Here is a 16,326-nt window from a genome sequence, read left to right as displayed (position 1 = left end):
GGGGGGGGGTCTCTTTTTTTCTTTGTTCACTTATTTTGTACCTTAAATTCCACAAATGAGTGAACTCATACGGTATTTGTCGTTCTCTGACTTATTTCACTTAGCATAATACCCTTAGATCCATGTTGTTGCAATGAGTATTAACATTTAAGTTTCTAGATAGAAAGCTGCTGTTTCCTCATTAGACAAGAAATCATCTAGCAGATTTAAATGACTGGTTTGCTTAGACGATGGAAGGAAAAAGGTTCAAATACTGGATTTCTATTTGTAATTATATTTTTAGTAAAAATTGAATGAGGCGAGAACAGATAAAACTGCATTATTAAAACCTCCCCCCAAATGTATCCTTCAGTCTAAGGTATAGTTAGACCATATAATCAGTCATAACTTAACATATTCACAGTTAAGACTTCATCAGTCAAGAACCAGGAAGTAAGCCAAAAAGTAAAAAGAAAACAAAAATCAGTGAGAGACAGAGGGAAAAAAAAAAGAAAAATTAAATTCTGCACAGTGAGGGGCGCCTGGGTGGCTCAGTTGGTTAAACGTCGGACTTCGGCTCAGGTCATGATGTCACGGTTCGTGAGTTCGAGCCCCCCATCGGGCTCTGTGCTGACAGCTCAGAGCTCGGAGACTGGAGCTTGCTTCAGATTCTGTATCTCCTTCTATCTCTGCCCCTCCCCCCCCTTGTGCTCTGTCTCTCTCTGTCTCTCAAAAATAAATAAACGTAAAAAAAAATTTTTTTTAATTCTGCACAGTGAGACCTCGTTAGGCCCACAGGGCTTCACTATCATTTGTTACCTAGTGTTGGGTGAGACTAGCCTTGTCGTCCCGAATTTGCTAACAAATACAAAGCTGAAGATGTAAGGACATCAACACCTGGGGAGCCCAGCACGGACACCCCTTCCCCCCCACACAGGGGCAGCTCTGGCACCCTAATCAACACCTTAACCTTAGCATCACTCAATACAAGCAGCTGGGATACAAGAGAGGGAAAAAATTAGAAGTCTTTCGAGTCTTCAGGGAGAACAAAGGGAAAAGATGAGGGTATTCACCCAAAAACAGTGGCAGGGCCCTCCAAGAGAATCATTCACCAAGAAGTGCCTATGAGGAGAGACTGGCATCCCATTCTCCAGTTCAATGCCTACTTATGAAGTAGACCGCGTGACTGATCGTGCAGCTATTTGAGCAGGGGACCAAAAAAAAAAGAAATGTAAGGGCACAAAAAGGGGGCAGATTTTTGCAGCTGGCATAGCACCATTTGGCGTCACAAGGAAGTGAGTTTCCAGTGGATTAAATGAAAACTGCAGACAGTTGGCTAGACTTGAGCTGTCTTGCTGTTATCAAAACATCTGGCTGTAGAGAGAAGATCCCCAACCCGCCTCACCCCCACACACTCCTAGGAACCTGAGGGTGGCACTAACACTAACACCACGACAGGGACAAGGAGGTGGGCATGTAGGCTGGAAAAGGTTAACCCACAGCAAATTCCATATCCAGGAACTACGTGCGGTGGGGAGTCTCTCAGTGCGATCTCACCAAAAGTTCCAGTGTGGGTGACTATCAGTGGATATGAATGGCTTGCCACTGTTCATCAAAAGAGGGCTTTAACAGCCCCCCGTAAGACTTGTCTTTTTCCATTTTTCTTCTTACGAGTCCCTGACCAAGTAGATCCCAGAAGAGGAAAGGGAAAGGAATTCTGGGAGCATACCACAATCCCTCTCCACTCCAAGTACTTCAAGCAGTAAGTGGCCTGACACTGGGGTAAGAGAGGAAAGGAACTTGAAATTGAATAGGAGATTGAAGGTTTAAACTGAAACAGACAGATGAGCTTTTAATAGCTGTCAATGATGGAAAAGCTATCATTTGTCCATATTATGAGGTGGAGAGAGAGGGGGAAAAGGAAGAGCCTACAAATCATATCTGAAAGCAGTAAACAGTGAAAAATAAAACTGTCTTCTGTTTGTTTTCACCAAGCTCAGACTGCTCAATAACCTGATGACATCCAGAACAGCATCACTGCCCTTAGTAATGAGAGGAAACACCTGACATGAAAATTCCCACGGGGGATTTACTGTACTGGGTAAGACGCTACATTAGAAGTCCTTTGAGACTGCTTCCAGTTCTAAGTGCCTGTGATTGTCCTTTCTTCGGGAAGAGGGTAAACTGAATACAGAATCCAAAGTTCAATGGTTAAACTATAAAAGGCTAGGCTGTATGGAAGGATAAAACCACAACTTTTTGGAAAATAAAACTATCAGACTGACAATTATAAGGTTTCTATGTAGGGAAAAATATTTAAGACCTTCAGATTTCTTTAAATGCTAAAAAATATCCTAAATGACACTCATTTTCTTTCACGGTCAACAGACATTCCAAATCAAAGAAAACTTACGATATAACATCCCCAGAACACTACTTCCCTGAATCAAAGCAATGCAACTAATCAAAAGGCTTATCAAAATAAACAGCAAATACGTTTGCTTAAATATCTTCTAGGCATTATAAGCTCACATATTCTTTATTACACAGCCGCTATTAGGAAAAATATTAGAGTTCAGTGGTTTCATGTTACTCATTAGGCATAACAGAGTCCTACTGCTAAACAAGCAGCAACAGGAATTTTTATTTTTAAATAAAAACATCCCATATTTCTACGTTGCTAAAAATAACAGACAAGCATCGAAAACCACCAAGTTTCTGTCCTAAGAACTCTTTTCTGGTATCATGTCAGTACCTTTTTAAATGCTGTGTACTCACGATGGTCAAAACCATTAAAACTCAATTTTCATATTTATTTCCTACTGAAGCCATTTTATCACTGCAGATCAGAAACGAGAGAACCATCTTGAAATTGAAAATCAAAATTTAATATTAATAACAGTAAAATGCTCAAGCATGTAGAGAAGTAATACTTGCATAGTACTTCAGCTCAAGCTGAAGGCTGAGGCAGTTACTGCTATGGTACTTGAAGTTTGGGGTCTCATAAAAGCAGAGTTAACTGTTGTCACATCTGAATAATTACTATATTCTACTCAGAAAATGATTTATCTCTCCCATTCTTAAACACCAGAAATACTTAAACAAGAACAACTACTTAACAGCAAGCAATATTTCAAAATCAAAGTCTGACTTAAATTATGCTAATAAGTTATTTCACAGATTTCATTCTGGGTTACAAAGTATCATACAGTCAAAAGAACAGCAAGTTTTGCAGTATGGCCATAAGAACTTTCGGGCTTAAGTCTTGTTTTTTTGTTTTTTAAGCTGCATTAGACATTTTTAGAGAAAAAGCCCCTATAAACACATAAAATGTTTCCATCTTTTCCAGATATTTTCTCAGGCGTCTTCAACATCCTCATATCCTATAAGTTAACAACAAACGTGCGAGGACTGCCCACAGCGACTTTCTAAAGAAAACACCCCAATGCTATTCTTAATGCCCTTAAACATTTCTAAAAAGGTCCTTCCGGCTTATGAACTCATGGCAGTTTCCTAACAATTGTATACTTATCCTGTTTTACTGTCTCTCCTAGTCTATGACCAACTCAAATTTACGCATCACCTCTCTTTCCTATTTGGCTACATTGCTAAAACCGGAGAATAAAAAAGATACAACCCTGCTACTTCCCTCCTCCCCAAAGCAACCATAAAACTACTAATTAGCAAGATAAAGTGCCATATGAAGCAGTTTCAACACAGATGAATCACATCTTCTCAATGTCACAAAAGTTACCCACTACTTACTGCAAAGAGCAAATTCACAGCCATGTCCCTTGCTATCCTTTGATAGGGCTCTCTATTCAAGAGAAATTCATCAGTGGAAACATTCTAGGGTTTATGGCACTATAAAATAAATTAACCATTAACCCAAATTCTGCTAAGCTTAAACATGCATGTTTAAAATACATAATTATTCTAATATGTAATTTTCCTTGGGAAGATTTGGCCAAGATAAGGTGTATTTAAACCTACTATGTTTGGGGAAATATTTTTTTGCCACCAGTGTATTAATATGAAAATTGCGAGTACGAAAAGCGATAGCAATTTTAGTAAGAATGGGTCTTACTATTTTTGAAATAACAGTTCTTCAAGTTCTTCACATGGTGAAGAAAAATGGAGTTTCACAAAATGACTCTTTTCAGTTTTTCTCTGAATCATATTAAAGCTTGGCCAAATTTCGCTGTCAAAAGTGTCTCAATGGCATTAAACTAACAGAAAGTATGTAAGCTGAGCGCTTGGGGGACGGGGGGTAATAAAGCGGACTTGATCAGCAGTTCTAAGATAAGAGACAATAGTTACAAAACTCATACCGCGCTACTTGTTCCAGTCATTAAACACACAGGAAATAAGATTTTCTAGTTAGAAAACTAATTCACAAAGGGCAATGACTTCATTAAAGCAAAGAAAGTCTTGCTGAAACAGACAACGATCCATCGTAAAATTAAGAAGGATCGCAGGATTGGAAGGTGAAACAAGAGGAAAAGGGCACAAATCGCGTGCGTATTTCTTCCTTAAACCTCTTCTTGGATCTGCCCCCCGCCCCCCGCCCCCGCCAGAGCGATCGAGTGCCCAGCCGAGGGCAGGTGCTCTGCTATGGGACTCAGCATAACCAGAAGTCAACAAAGGCAATAAACACTATAAATAACAAGACCGTTTTCACTATGACAACACTTTCCCCTCTGATGATCTATCCAAGGAGGGTCATTAGAAAGCATCTGAAATAAACCACAAACCACTCAGGACCTCCCCCAAAGCGCTGCGGCTGCCGGCTGGCATCGAGGCTTAAGGACCTGGGTTCGGGTCGCCCCCCTGGTCCTACCCGCGTGACCTTGGACAAGTCACTTTCAACCCTCGCACCGGCCATCTGCACCATTAAGGTGCGAAGGGAAAGCGTGATTCTATGCATAGCACAGGGCGGAGTCGGCTGCAGACTCGCAGAGTCCTAAAGTGAAAGCGCGTTACGACCGTAGAAAACGATGCCCCGGGCAGTTGAGCCCCCGTGGGCACAGTCCTGGAGTCGGGCCACCCCGACAGGCGTCGCCCGCCGGGAATCCCCGGACAGCTGGCCGGCGCAGGGCGTCCAGGAGCAGCGCGCGACCGTCCTTCCCCAGCACAGCCCCCCGACTAGCTAGCTCGTCGGCGACGGCGACGGCGACCGCGACCGCCGCCGGCCTCCCCGCCCTCCTCCGCCGGACGCCGCCGAGGGCTGAGGTCAGGAAAACAATAAAGGAGTCGCGGGAATAGGACGCCGCCCCCTCCCGCCGCCCCGGAGCCCGCGCGCAGGTGAGCCTGCGCCGCGGCCTCGCCCAGGTGCAGCCGCGCGGGGCGGACACACGCCGACAGGGGCCGCGGGGCAGCCCGGGACCCTGCACCGCCCGCCGCCCCGCACTCACCAGCGCCCGCCGGCTCCTCGGCGGACGCTCGGCCGCCTCCCCGATCGCCTCAGCCGGCGCGGCGCTCCCAGAGCCCGGCCCCGCCCACCCCGCCCCGGTGCGGCCGCGCTCCTCACGCCCAGCTTCACGTCGGCCCTCCGCCCGCAGCACCCACGCCGCCGCGGCCCCGGCTCCCACAGCCACCGAGCTGCCGGAGCGGCGCCCACGACGGCCAGTCCGCACACTGCGCACGCGTGCCCGCGCCGCCTCAGCCCCCAGACGGCGGCCGAGATTCCGAAGCCGGCACTCCCAGCCCGCGGAGACTACAAGTCCCGGCAGGCCCCGCGCGGGTCCCGGCGGCGTGGCGGGCCGGGCATCGGGCGTCTTCCTAATTCCAGAGGAGGCGGCCTCGGCGCGTCGGGGCGGGCCGCGCGTGGAGCCCTGGTCCACTGCGCTGCGGTGCCTCCTGGGATTGGTAGTTTTCGAGGAGCAGGGGCTTGGCTCGGAGTGGGCGGGGCGGAAACTCGGGGTTCTCTGATGTCATCGGCTAGAGCTTCGCGGCATGGGGATCTTTAAAAATAGGCTTCGCTCGTTTGCGAATAATTTGTTTGCAAGCTGTTCCATAATCGGTCCAGGAAGCATAAATTGACAGGCCGCTGTGTGACCTGGAGAAAAACGCTTTACAGCTCTGCGCGCCAATTCTTTGCTCGTAACCGTTTCTCCCCGGAACTATTGGTTCCACCTCCTACTGTATAGGACAGGAGGCTTAGAGAAACTTGAAGGATTAACTGAAATTCTTTCGGGAAAGATGGAGCATAAATATTATTCTCATGACTATTCATAAATGTTTAACATATTTGTTGCGCACCTACTATGTGCCAAGTCCCGTGATAGACGCTAAGCGTACGTCTGAGAGCGAGACAGACACCGTCCTGTCCTCACGGAGCCTGCAATCTGTGAAGGGAGGTATCCTTAAGCAACATCACTTTAGATTTTACTGAAGTGGAGAAACGGAGTAAGTTAAAGAGATGGAGGGGTACTCTCGGAGGAAGTGATGCTTGAGCTGAAACCTGAAAAATGAGAATTATTCAGACGTGCCAAGATCAGGGAAAAAGTTCTGTGCCACACTCTTGCTGTGCATGGCTCTCGTAAATATTTATGTCTGTGTCCTTCCTTTCCTTCCTGCACAGCTTTAGATCACATCCTTATCCCTTCAAAATCTTTGTCCAGGCCTTTTAGAACATCTTTCCCATGTGAAGATGTACATCCCTTCTGTATTTGTGAGCCGGGTTAAAAGTCTGGGCACTCAGCCTGGCCTCCTGACTCCATTCTGTTTATGAGGCAGAAAATTGGATTTGGAGTTTATCTTTCCTAGGATCCTAAAGGGAGTTTGGGTATTATGTCATCTAAATCAAAGGAGAAGTGAAAAACAGCCCTCAACTCACCTGTGGAGACCTACCTGTGTGGCTTTAGGCAGAGGGTGACGCTTTGGTCTTTCTTGAGTCTCGGCGATTTCAACTGCTAAACTTGAAGAATGTTCTCAGAGTCCCATAAGCTGATGGAGGTGACTTCACCTTCCATGGAAAGCTCCAGTCCTGGCTCTTTCTTCAACAGTCCCAAGATGATTGTTCTGTTATTTTTTGAGAAGCCTTAGCTGTGTAGCTTCACTGGCCCCTGTCTTCTTGAGGCTTTACTTCCTCATCTGTATAATGGTTGAAAGGGTTTGGCATCATCATAGTTTATAAACTGGCCAGAGCACTATTTCCTTTGGTTCATGCAGTGGGTTTTTGTTTTTGTTTTTTTAACTGAATGTGTGGCAAACATTTAAAAATAGGACGATTTCAGGGCGCCTGGGTGGCTCACCCAGTTAAGCATCCAACTTCAGCTCAGGTCATGATCTCACAGTTCATGAGTTCGAGCCCCGCATCGGGCTGTGTGCTGACAGCTTAGAGCCTGGAGCCTGCTTCGGATTCTGTATCTTCCTCTCTTTCTGCCCCTCCCCCACTCATGTTTTCTCTCTCTCTCTCTCTCTCTCTCTCGTCTCTCTTAAATAAACATTAAAAAAATTTTTAATAAAAAATGCATAAAAATAGATTTCACATAAAAATCCAGATGTCACCTTTCTGATTCCTCTGGATATTTGAGATTGCCTTCCCTGGCCAGATGGTCTGGAGGGGGTCTATAGCTCTGGAATCTTAGAAGATTCTAAGTGGGGATATTTGGGACATCCTTAAACAAAACAAAATAAAACAAAATCATGTTTATTTGAAATTCAGATTCAAATTTAACATGTATTTGATCTGGAAACCCTCGCCCAGAGATCAGACCATTGAAGCAGAGAGCTTCTCACCCCCTCTGGACAGGACCCAGAGGGAAACTTTCTCTTTATTGTTAGTACCATTTGACATTATTGACTGCGTGATTTTAAATTATTCCCGGGGCGCCTGGGTGGCTCAGTCGGTTAAGCGTCCGACTTCAGCTCAGGTCACGATCGATCTCGCGGTCCGTGAGTTCGAGCCCCGCCTCGGGCTCTGGGCTGATGGCTCAGAGCCTGGAGCCTGCTTCCGATTCTGTGTCTCCCTCTCTCTCTGCCCCTCCCCCGTTCATGCTCTGTCTCTCTCTGTCTCAAAAATAAATAAAATGTTAAAAAAAAAATTCTTTTTTAAAATAAATTATTCTCTTGTTCTTTTTGCCTAACAAGTCCCAAAGTTTGTTTGATATTGACAGCCACGTGTATTAGGCAATGAAGAAAGCCGGAAAAGTGACTCAATTACCTAAGGATGCACAACCAAGTAATGCCAGAGGTACTGTGAGTTTGGGGTGTAACTAGCACACCTGTTAACACCCTTCTGTGTGGAAGGCTCAGGATCAGCCAGTAAATGCAGTGGCCATAATAATAATAATAACCATAATAATATTCTTCCCTCTCCTTTTCCTCCAGCCTTTTTTTGGGGGATAAAGAGGTTTATTACATAACAGTGCTCTCAGTGTTATTTAAAAAAGAAGAAGAAGAAGTATGTGGAATATTCCCCTGTTGAAATTACAGTCTGAGAACAAACCAAGAACATTCGGGACCCACAGACAGCAGTGAGGAATGCTGGAATATTCCATGGCTACTTGTCATCTGAAGAAAAGGGAGAGGAGGAGTCTGAATTCAAGAATCTGCAATTTACCTTTAAAACATCACTCTCCTCCTCTTTATGCCTTGAGTGTGTAAAGCATTTGATATTCCATTCAAAAATATCCATGGAGTCCCTTCCATACGCTTATGTGGAGGATCCTCCACATAGAATTAACTCCTTCGACGACACAAAGATCAGTGTAGACAAGTCACATGACTGATCCAAAATCACACAGAAAGTTACTGAGCACTTGTCGCCTCTGAAATATTGGACCTCCTCTCCCCTCACGGACACCTCACATCTCCCTTCCTTGCTTTATTTTTTTTTATTTTTATTTTTTTTAATGTTTATTTTTGACAGAGAGAGGAGACAGAGAGTGAGCTGGGGAGGGGCAGAGAGAGAGGGAGACACAGAATCTCAGGTAGGGTCCAGGCTCTAAGCTGTCAGCAGCATAGAGCCTGATGTAGGGCTCAAACTCACAAACCGTGAGATCATGACCTGAGCCGAAGTCAGACACTTAACCCATTGAGCCACCCAGGCGCCCCTTCCTTCCTTGCTTTATATTTTTCTCCTTAGCAATGATCCCTTTCCTATGCATTTTATATTTTACTTATTTATCTTGTTTATTTTCTGCATGTTGCACTAGAGTGTGACCTGTAGTTTTTATCTGTTTTGTTCATCAGGATTTTAGCTGTTTTGTTCATCACTGTATCTTCAGTGCCTAGAACAGAAATATTTGTTCCATGGTGAAGGCCACCAGCCAACTTCACAGTCAGAATCAGAAGTTAACCGAAGAGGCAACTCCAGAAGTAAACCCTTATTCTCGCTACAAACCAGAACCAATGTGGTACAAGAATTGAACATGAACCAAACGCTCTGGGAACCCAGCTTTGTTCCTGTCATGTCTCCTCCAGAAACTGAGTAGCAGAGAGTGAAAAACAGCTCCTCCCTAATTTTCAGTTTAAAAATGAAACCCGTGTGGCGCCGGGGTGGCTCAGTCAATTAAGCGTCCAACTTCGGCTCAGGTCATGATCTCACAGTTCCATAAGTTTAAGCCCCACATCAGACTCTCTGCTGTCATCGTGGAGGCCGCTTTGGATCCTCTGTCCCCCTCACTCTGCCCTTCCCCTGCTCACTTGTGCTCAGTCTCTCTCTCTCTCTGTCAAAAATAAATATTTTTTTAAGTTAAAAAAATAAAATAAAAAATAAAAATGAAACCTGTAGCCGTCAGTGGGGTTGCTGTTCTGGTTGAGGAGGCAGAAGGCTGGCCCTCCCAGCCTTCCCACGTACTGAGCCTCAGCCAAGCGATATGAAGGATGAGTCTCAGTAATTACCCAGGGTGGGGCGGATTAAGTGACCTACCCAGAATACAGATCAGGTGACTGGATGCTCCTTCTGGAGCTCACTCTTGTGTCCCAAGGCTGGAGGGCAATCAGGAAGGAACTATGAAGGACTGCTCACCAAGTCGTGCTCGCAGAGATGCGAGAACAGGATTTCGGAACAGGTCAGCAACCAACCCAAACTCTAGGCTCAACAAGAAAAAAAAGGGGGATCAGGGGAGATAATTGCCTCCGGGATTTTTAGGGAGCAGAACCAGATATGTTCTGCCTTGGAATCATCAGGCAATAAGGAATGGAACCTGATGCAGAGTATTTATTGCCTAATTCCACAGGACCCCTACAAGTCCTCAGCACCCACTGTGATCTCTGGGGTCTGGTGAGGCTCCAGCCCCATCACACACCCCAGTTAGGTCATACTTTAATTCTCTTGACCGCATGTGGCAGGTCTGGGATGCTGGTAAGCCCTAAAGTCGTGGAGCACAGAATGCCTGCTCTGTCCAAACATGTGGAATCTTGCTGCAGGGTAGCATGAAAATGTGAAAAGGAAGGTTTTCTGAAGCCAAAGTGTGTGTCCAGGACCACGGCTGGGGAGCTAAGTGGAGGAACGTTCTAGAAAGTAAAGAGCTCTTTCTCCCAGACAGAGATGGGAGAAGATCTGGGAATGAATCCATTTTGGGCTTCACACATCCCTCGGCCTGTGGGAATTCCTCCTCAGACCCTGCAATTCACCTGCCCCACTCTGGCCAAGCTCCTCCTTGAGTTAAAGGCCGCTGGTTTCTCTCGTCCTTCTTGTCATTTGTCGGAAGAGTGTACGTGCATTCAATAACAAGAACCAACGTGTCAGGTGTTTGGGAGGGCTGCCATGCTCCGACCCCCAGAGGAAGACAAGAAGTCACAGCTTCCACCAGGAGCCCTGTGGACATCATGGGTCCCATCCCAGGAAAGGATAGGATAGCAAGGAGCTAGGGCTCTGAAGTCCATCTACCCTGACTACTATGACCTTGGGCTCGTTACTTCTCTGAGCCTCAACATTTCCTCATCCGTAAGATGGAGTCAATAGTAATTCCCACTTTACAGCTCATGATGAGTCTTAAATGAAATAACGCAATATTAGCTAATACATACTCTTAGCAAAGCGTCTGGCACATATTAATGGCTCCACCAATATCCACGATTGTATTATTCAGTTTAGCCCAATTTCCGAGCTCGCCTGACCAAGATGGACGACGGTGGGTAGGTTCTAGAACGACTCTGATGGCTGTGAACCTCATGCCTATCTGGGGTGCCTGCGATGGAAGTAATTGTGGTCTAGGATCTTGGGGAGTTTGGTACTGCTGGAAAGCAGGGCTGCGTGGATATGGCGCTGCGGGGGGACGGAGGGGAGAGGTGGGGGAGGGCTCCTGCATAAGGACCCAGGACACCAGCCTAAGGAGGATGTGATGGCCAACTATATGTGTCAGCTTGACTGAGGCTCAGATAGCTGGTAAAACGTGATTTCTGCATGTGTCTGTGAAGCTGTCTCTGGAAGAGATTAACATTCGAATCGGTGGACTGAGTGAAGATCTCCCTCCCCAATGTGATGGGCATCATCGTCCGATCCATTTAGGGCCTGAACAGAACAAAAAGGCAGAGGTAGGTGAATTCATGGCTGCCTGAGCTGAGGAGGCACACCTCTTCTCCTGCCCTTCAGACATCCGCGCTCCTGGACTCAAACCCAAAGACACCACCAGCCCAGGCAGCAGATTGTGGGACTTCTCGGCCTCCATTGCCGAGGAAACTACAGAAGTCTCCTTTCTCATATATCTATCTATCTTTATGTCCATCTGTCTATCTATATCTTTCTTTTTTTTAAGTTTTTTTTTTTTTAATGTTTATTTTTGAGACAGAGAGAGACAGAGCATGAATGGGGGAGGGTCAGAGAGAGAGGGAGACACAGAGTTGGAAGCAGGCTCCAGGCTCTGAGCTGGCGGCACAGGGCCCGACCCGGGGCTCGAACTCACAGACCGCGAGATCATGACCTGAGCTGAAGTCGGACGCCTAACCGCCTGAGCCACCCAGACGCCCCTATATCTTTCTATATCTATCTCTGTAAGTCCTAAGTAGTCTGTTTCTCTGGAAAGCCTTGACTAATAACACAGGGGGACTTGAGTTTGCTTTCCCAAGTGCACCCTACACCCCTTCTGGCTACAAAAGTAAATAAACAAGACTGAGGCGGACTAGAGCAGGACCGCGATGGCTCCTTGTTCATTTTCAATCCCGCCCGCCTCCCTCAGAAACTTGTCGCTTTCACCTAAAAGCTGGAGGCTACCCCCCTCTCCAGCCCCTCCCCCATCGCAGACTAACAGCAGGGGTAGCTCTAAAAATAGCGAGCCTTCCCCGCACCCCCCCCACCCCCACCCCACCCCTGGCGCGTAAATACATCTTTGTTCCGGCCAGCATTTAATAACTGTACTTTATGCTGAAACAAAAGCTGTAATTAGAGCCGAACAATGGAAGGTGCAGCCAGCGCTGAACAATACTCCGAATTCCCATGGTGGTTCCCCCCTCCCCCCGCCCCCACCCGCAGCTGTGAGAACCAGAAGTCTCCAGCACGAATTCCATTCACAATTATTCACCTAGTTCCCTCCGCGGCTTATTCCAATCACGGCTTTCCTGCCTCCTCAGCGGGGCTGCGGAGAGGCTGAAAAGGGAGGCTAAGCCCGCCCCCACCCCCACCCCCACCCCCCAACGCCAAGGGCAGCCGGTGCAGGTGTGCGCTCGCTCGGGGGGCCGGCGCGGAGAAGCCTGCGCAGTGGCTCGCGACGAGCCAGACCGCCCCGAGGCTGGAGACCTCAACAGCCACCTCTGCACCCGCACTTCATGCACGACTTCCTGCAGATAAAAGAGGGCTTTGCACTGATTTCCTTAGCCGGCGCGGCAGTCTGTGCGTCCCAGGATAAGCCCAGCGGCTGACTTCTCCTGCCAGGTTCAGGTCCTGGAACGAGGGAGACAGGTCTTTCAGGGGGCCTACAGTGAGTCCCAAGCCCCGCTGCCATGGCAGGATCATTGGGAGTGCTTTAAAAAAAATTCTTAGGACGAGACCCCACGCCAGGCCAATTGAGATTAGAATCTCTGCCAATGAGGAGTTGACATTGGTATTACTATTTCCCTTCTCTGTTTTGGCTTTGTTTTGAAGTATAACTTAAAGATGGAGTTATTGGCTGAATTGCGTCCCTTCCTAAATTAATATATTGAAGCCCTCCGCCCAGTGTGACTGTGTTTGGAGATAGGCCTTTATGGAAGTTATTGCAATTAAATGAGGTCTTAAGGGCGGGGGCTGACCCAAGGGGATTAGTGTCCCTGTAAGAAGAGACACCAGAGAGCTCACTGTTCCCACTCCTGCCAGCAATGTGAAGACCTGGGGAGAAGGCAGCCATCTGCCAGCCAGGAAGAGAACCTTCACCAGGGACTGAATCACATTTCCTTGTCGGAAAAATTGGACTTTCCAGCCTCCAGAACTGTGAGAAATACACTTCCATTTAAGCCACTCAGTCTGTGGTATTTTGTTATAGCAGCTCAAACTGACTAATACATATAGCAAAATCTACAACTCTTTTTCTTTTTTTTAAGGAAATTTATTTTAGTGTTTATTTTGAGAGAGAGAGAGAAAGAGCACAAGCACTCGAGCAGGGGAGGGGGCAGAGAGAGAGGGAGAGAGAGAGAATCCCGGGCAAGTGCCACACTGTCAGTGCAGAGCCCAATGTGGGGCTTAAACCCACGAACCTCGAGATCATGACCCAAGCCAAAATCAAGAGTTGGACACTGAACAAAGGGGCGCCTGGGTGGCTCACCCAGCTAAGCATCCAACTTCAGCTCAGGTCACCATCTCCCGGTTTGTGAGTTTGAGCCCCGCGTCGGGCTCTGTGCTGACAGCCCAGAGCCTGGAGCCTGCTTCTGATTCTGTGTCTCTTCCTCTCTCTGCCCCTCCCATGCTCATACTCTGTCTCTCTCTGTCTCTCAATAAACATTAAAAAAAAAAAAAAAAAGATTTGGACAGTCAACTGACTGAGCCACCCAGGTGCCCCCCAATCTACAAACTCTTAAGTTTAAAGCCCAATAAGTGGTGTAACCACCACTCAGATCAAGATCCATTTCTAACACCCCAAAAGGCTTCTTATGGCAGCAGGAGATCACCACTAGTCTGATTTCTATCACCATAGGTTAGTTTGCCCTATTCTTGAACTTGATGTAATTGTAAGTATACACTATGTCATGTACCCTTTGGCATCGAACTTCTTTTGTTCAACATTGCATCTGTGGAATTTACCTACGTCTGTGAGTGCAGTAATAGGTTTGTTCTTTTTATCGCTGTGTAATATTTCATTTTATGAATGAAACACAATTTATCTATTCTGTTGATAGACATTTTGGTTTTGTTCCCCTTCTGTTTCTTAGCTCATGTTGTTTCCTCTGCCCAGAATGGCTTTTCCCTCGGGCCCCATCCCACCCTCCCTGATCTCCCACAGATAAAACCTACCTACCCTGAGAGGCAAGCATTAATACCCCAATAAAAACTCATCACCTCTTGGAATCTTCCTGGGCTTGCAGAGAGGAGTGAGCCTCTCTCTTCTGTGACCCTATTATTCCCATGTTTAAATTATAGGGGTGTCTGGGGGCGCCTGGGTGGCTTAGTCGGTTAAGTGTCTGACTTGGCTCAGGTCCTGATCTCACGGTTCATGAGTTGGAGCCCCGCATCGGGCTCTGTGCTGACGGCTCAGAGCCTGGATGGAGCCTGCTTTGCATTCTGTGTCTCCCTCTCTCTCTGCTCCTCCCCCACTCATGTTCTGTCTCTCAAAAATAAACATTAAAAAAATCTTTAAAAAAATAAAATAAATTATAGCTGTGTCTGTACCAGGAGACCATGATTTCCTCAGGGCAAGGACCATGTCTTAATTACCCCTGTAGTCTCAGCCCCTGGAGAAAGGAGGGTCAAGAAACAGTGCAGTGTTTCTGGGAGGCAAGCACCCTGCCAGGGAGGGCAGGTATGCCTGGGGGCTTTGGGAAGGTTTGAGGGCAGGTTCCAGGCCTGGAAAGGGCCTTGAGACCATCAGGAAGTCCAGTGGGGACAGACGGGGCATGAGCGTGGTGTGCAACTGTCCAGGACTCGCTCCTGGTAGCAGCTCCTACTGACTCGATTCCAAGCCCCCAGGCTTAGCTCCGGATGCTAAGCCCAACATAGCACCTGTAGAAATGGGCTCAGGCACCTGGGAGAATGGAGCCATTAGGGCGGGTGTCAAGGGGCCCAGCTATGAGAGTCTATGGCACGGCCTAGACTACCATCGTGACCACTGCCGCATGGCCCTAGTCCCTCATGGTTGTCACCCCCTTTCCACTGGGGCACTTGGATCGGTCCAGGAAGCCGGTCCCAGGAGGCCAGCAGTATTCATTGTATTTCCTGTGGCAGGATTCCTTTTCTCTGCTTTCTTTCTCCTCTTTCACGTAACTCAATCAAATGCCAATCGATATAGTTCTGTACCCAGTATGGCAAACCAACAGCCTACTCAGCCTCAGTCTCTGCATCAACAGCCCTTTATCAGTTCAGGCTCTTTGTTGTAGAAAGATGATCGGCACTGTTTACAAAAGCCGCTTTCACAAACACCCAAAAGATCACATCTCTGTGATTTAAGCTTTTTGACCCATGATGCCGTAGCAAGGGGATGCTGTTGGTGCCAGACGGGTCTGAGTTCAAGTCTACTGCTTGCTGGCTGGGCAACTTTGAACCACTCCCTCTAGTGTTCTGAGCTTCAGTTTCCTCATTGGCTAAGTGATCCCTCTGCTGCATAGAGATTGTGAGGATGGGCCTTAGTGCAGAGTGGGTGCTCATGACAGCATCTGCTGGGCCATTGGAGAAGGTACACACGCTCTCCCCACGTCCAGCCCCATTCCAGGATTCATCGTCTTTATTTTCTAACAACAAACAGGCTTGTCTCTGGAAGCTCTCCTGGTTATCCTGAAATGCCCTCCCCCACTTCATTCTGGTGCCCACACGCTGCCCGCCAGACTGTTTGTTTTGGATGCAAGAGGCCAGCCAGGGCGTGGCAGGCCTGCCCATGCGGTTCCTTGAAACAAAAGTTGCTCCCTGAGTCATTGCTGGGAGAAGCTAGCAAATCCAAGCACCCACACGGACGGGCATGTCAGAGGTAGGATGCCCTGCGAGCAGGACTGCTGGGGGTAGGGTGAGTGCACGGGCAGAGTGATGGGGGACAGAGGGCTTTGTAAGCCAGGCACAAGGTGTAGGCTTGATCGTGGGGGAAATGGAGAGCGGGCATTGAAGGCTTTCAAATGAGAGCGGGCACGATCAGATTTGTGGGCTAGAGAAGTCCCTCTGGACTCTTTGAGGGGTCTTGGTGGAAGAGAAGGCCCCAACCCCTGTGTTCCAGCCTCATCTCTTTCCTTGGCCTGTCACAAATTTTCTGCTCTAGCCAAACTCTGAAACAGACTGTCTGCACCTTT

General features: G+C 47.5%; 1 protein-coding gene across 7 annotated transcripts in view; it reads right to left on the bottom strand.

The window, feature by feature from the left end:
* PLEKHA1 (pleckstrin homology domain containing A1) overlaps nt 1–5,603 on the bottom strand; it is a 57,070-nt gene extending 51,467 nt beyond the window's left edge. For 3 of the 7 annotated variants that reach the window (XR_007460838.1, XM_049645882.1, XM_049645881.1), the window contains exon 1: nt 5,394–5,597. The gene's annotated coding sequence lies outside the window, so the exon portion shown is untranslated. Of the gene's footprint in view, nt 1–5,393 lie in introns of all 7 variants that reach the window. The other 4 variants (XM_049645877.1, XM_049645878.1, XM_049645879.1 and 1 more) reach the window with 3 other exon arrangements.
* Nucleotides 5,604–16,326: the final 10,723 nt, after the last annotated feature.

Source organism: Panthera uncia, chromosome D2 (genome assembly GCF_023721935.1).
Source record: "Panthera uncia isolate 11264 chromosome D2, Puncia_PCG_1.0, whole genome shotgun sequence".
Taxonomy (NCBI): domain Eukaryota; kingdom Metazoa; phylum Chordata; class Mammalia; order Carnivora; family Felidae; genus Panthera; species Panthera uncia.
The sequence above is the reverse complement of the archived record's forward strand: the minus strand, read 5'-3'. Positions and strand labels throughout refer to the sequence as shown.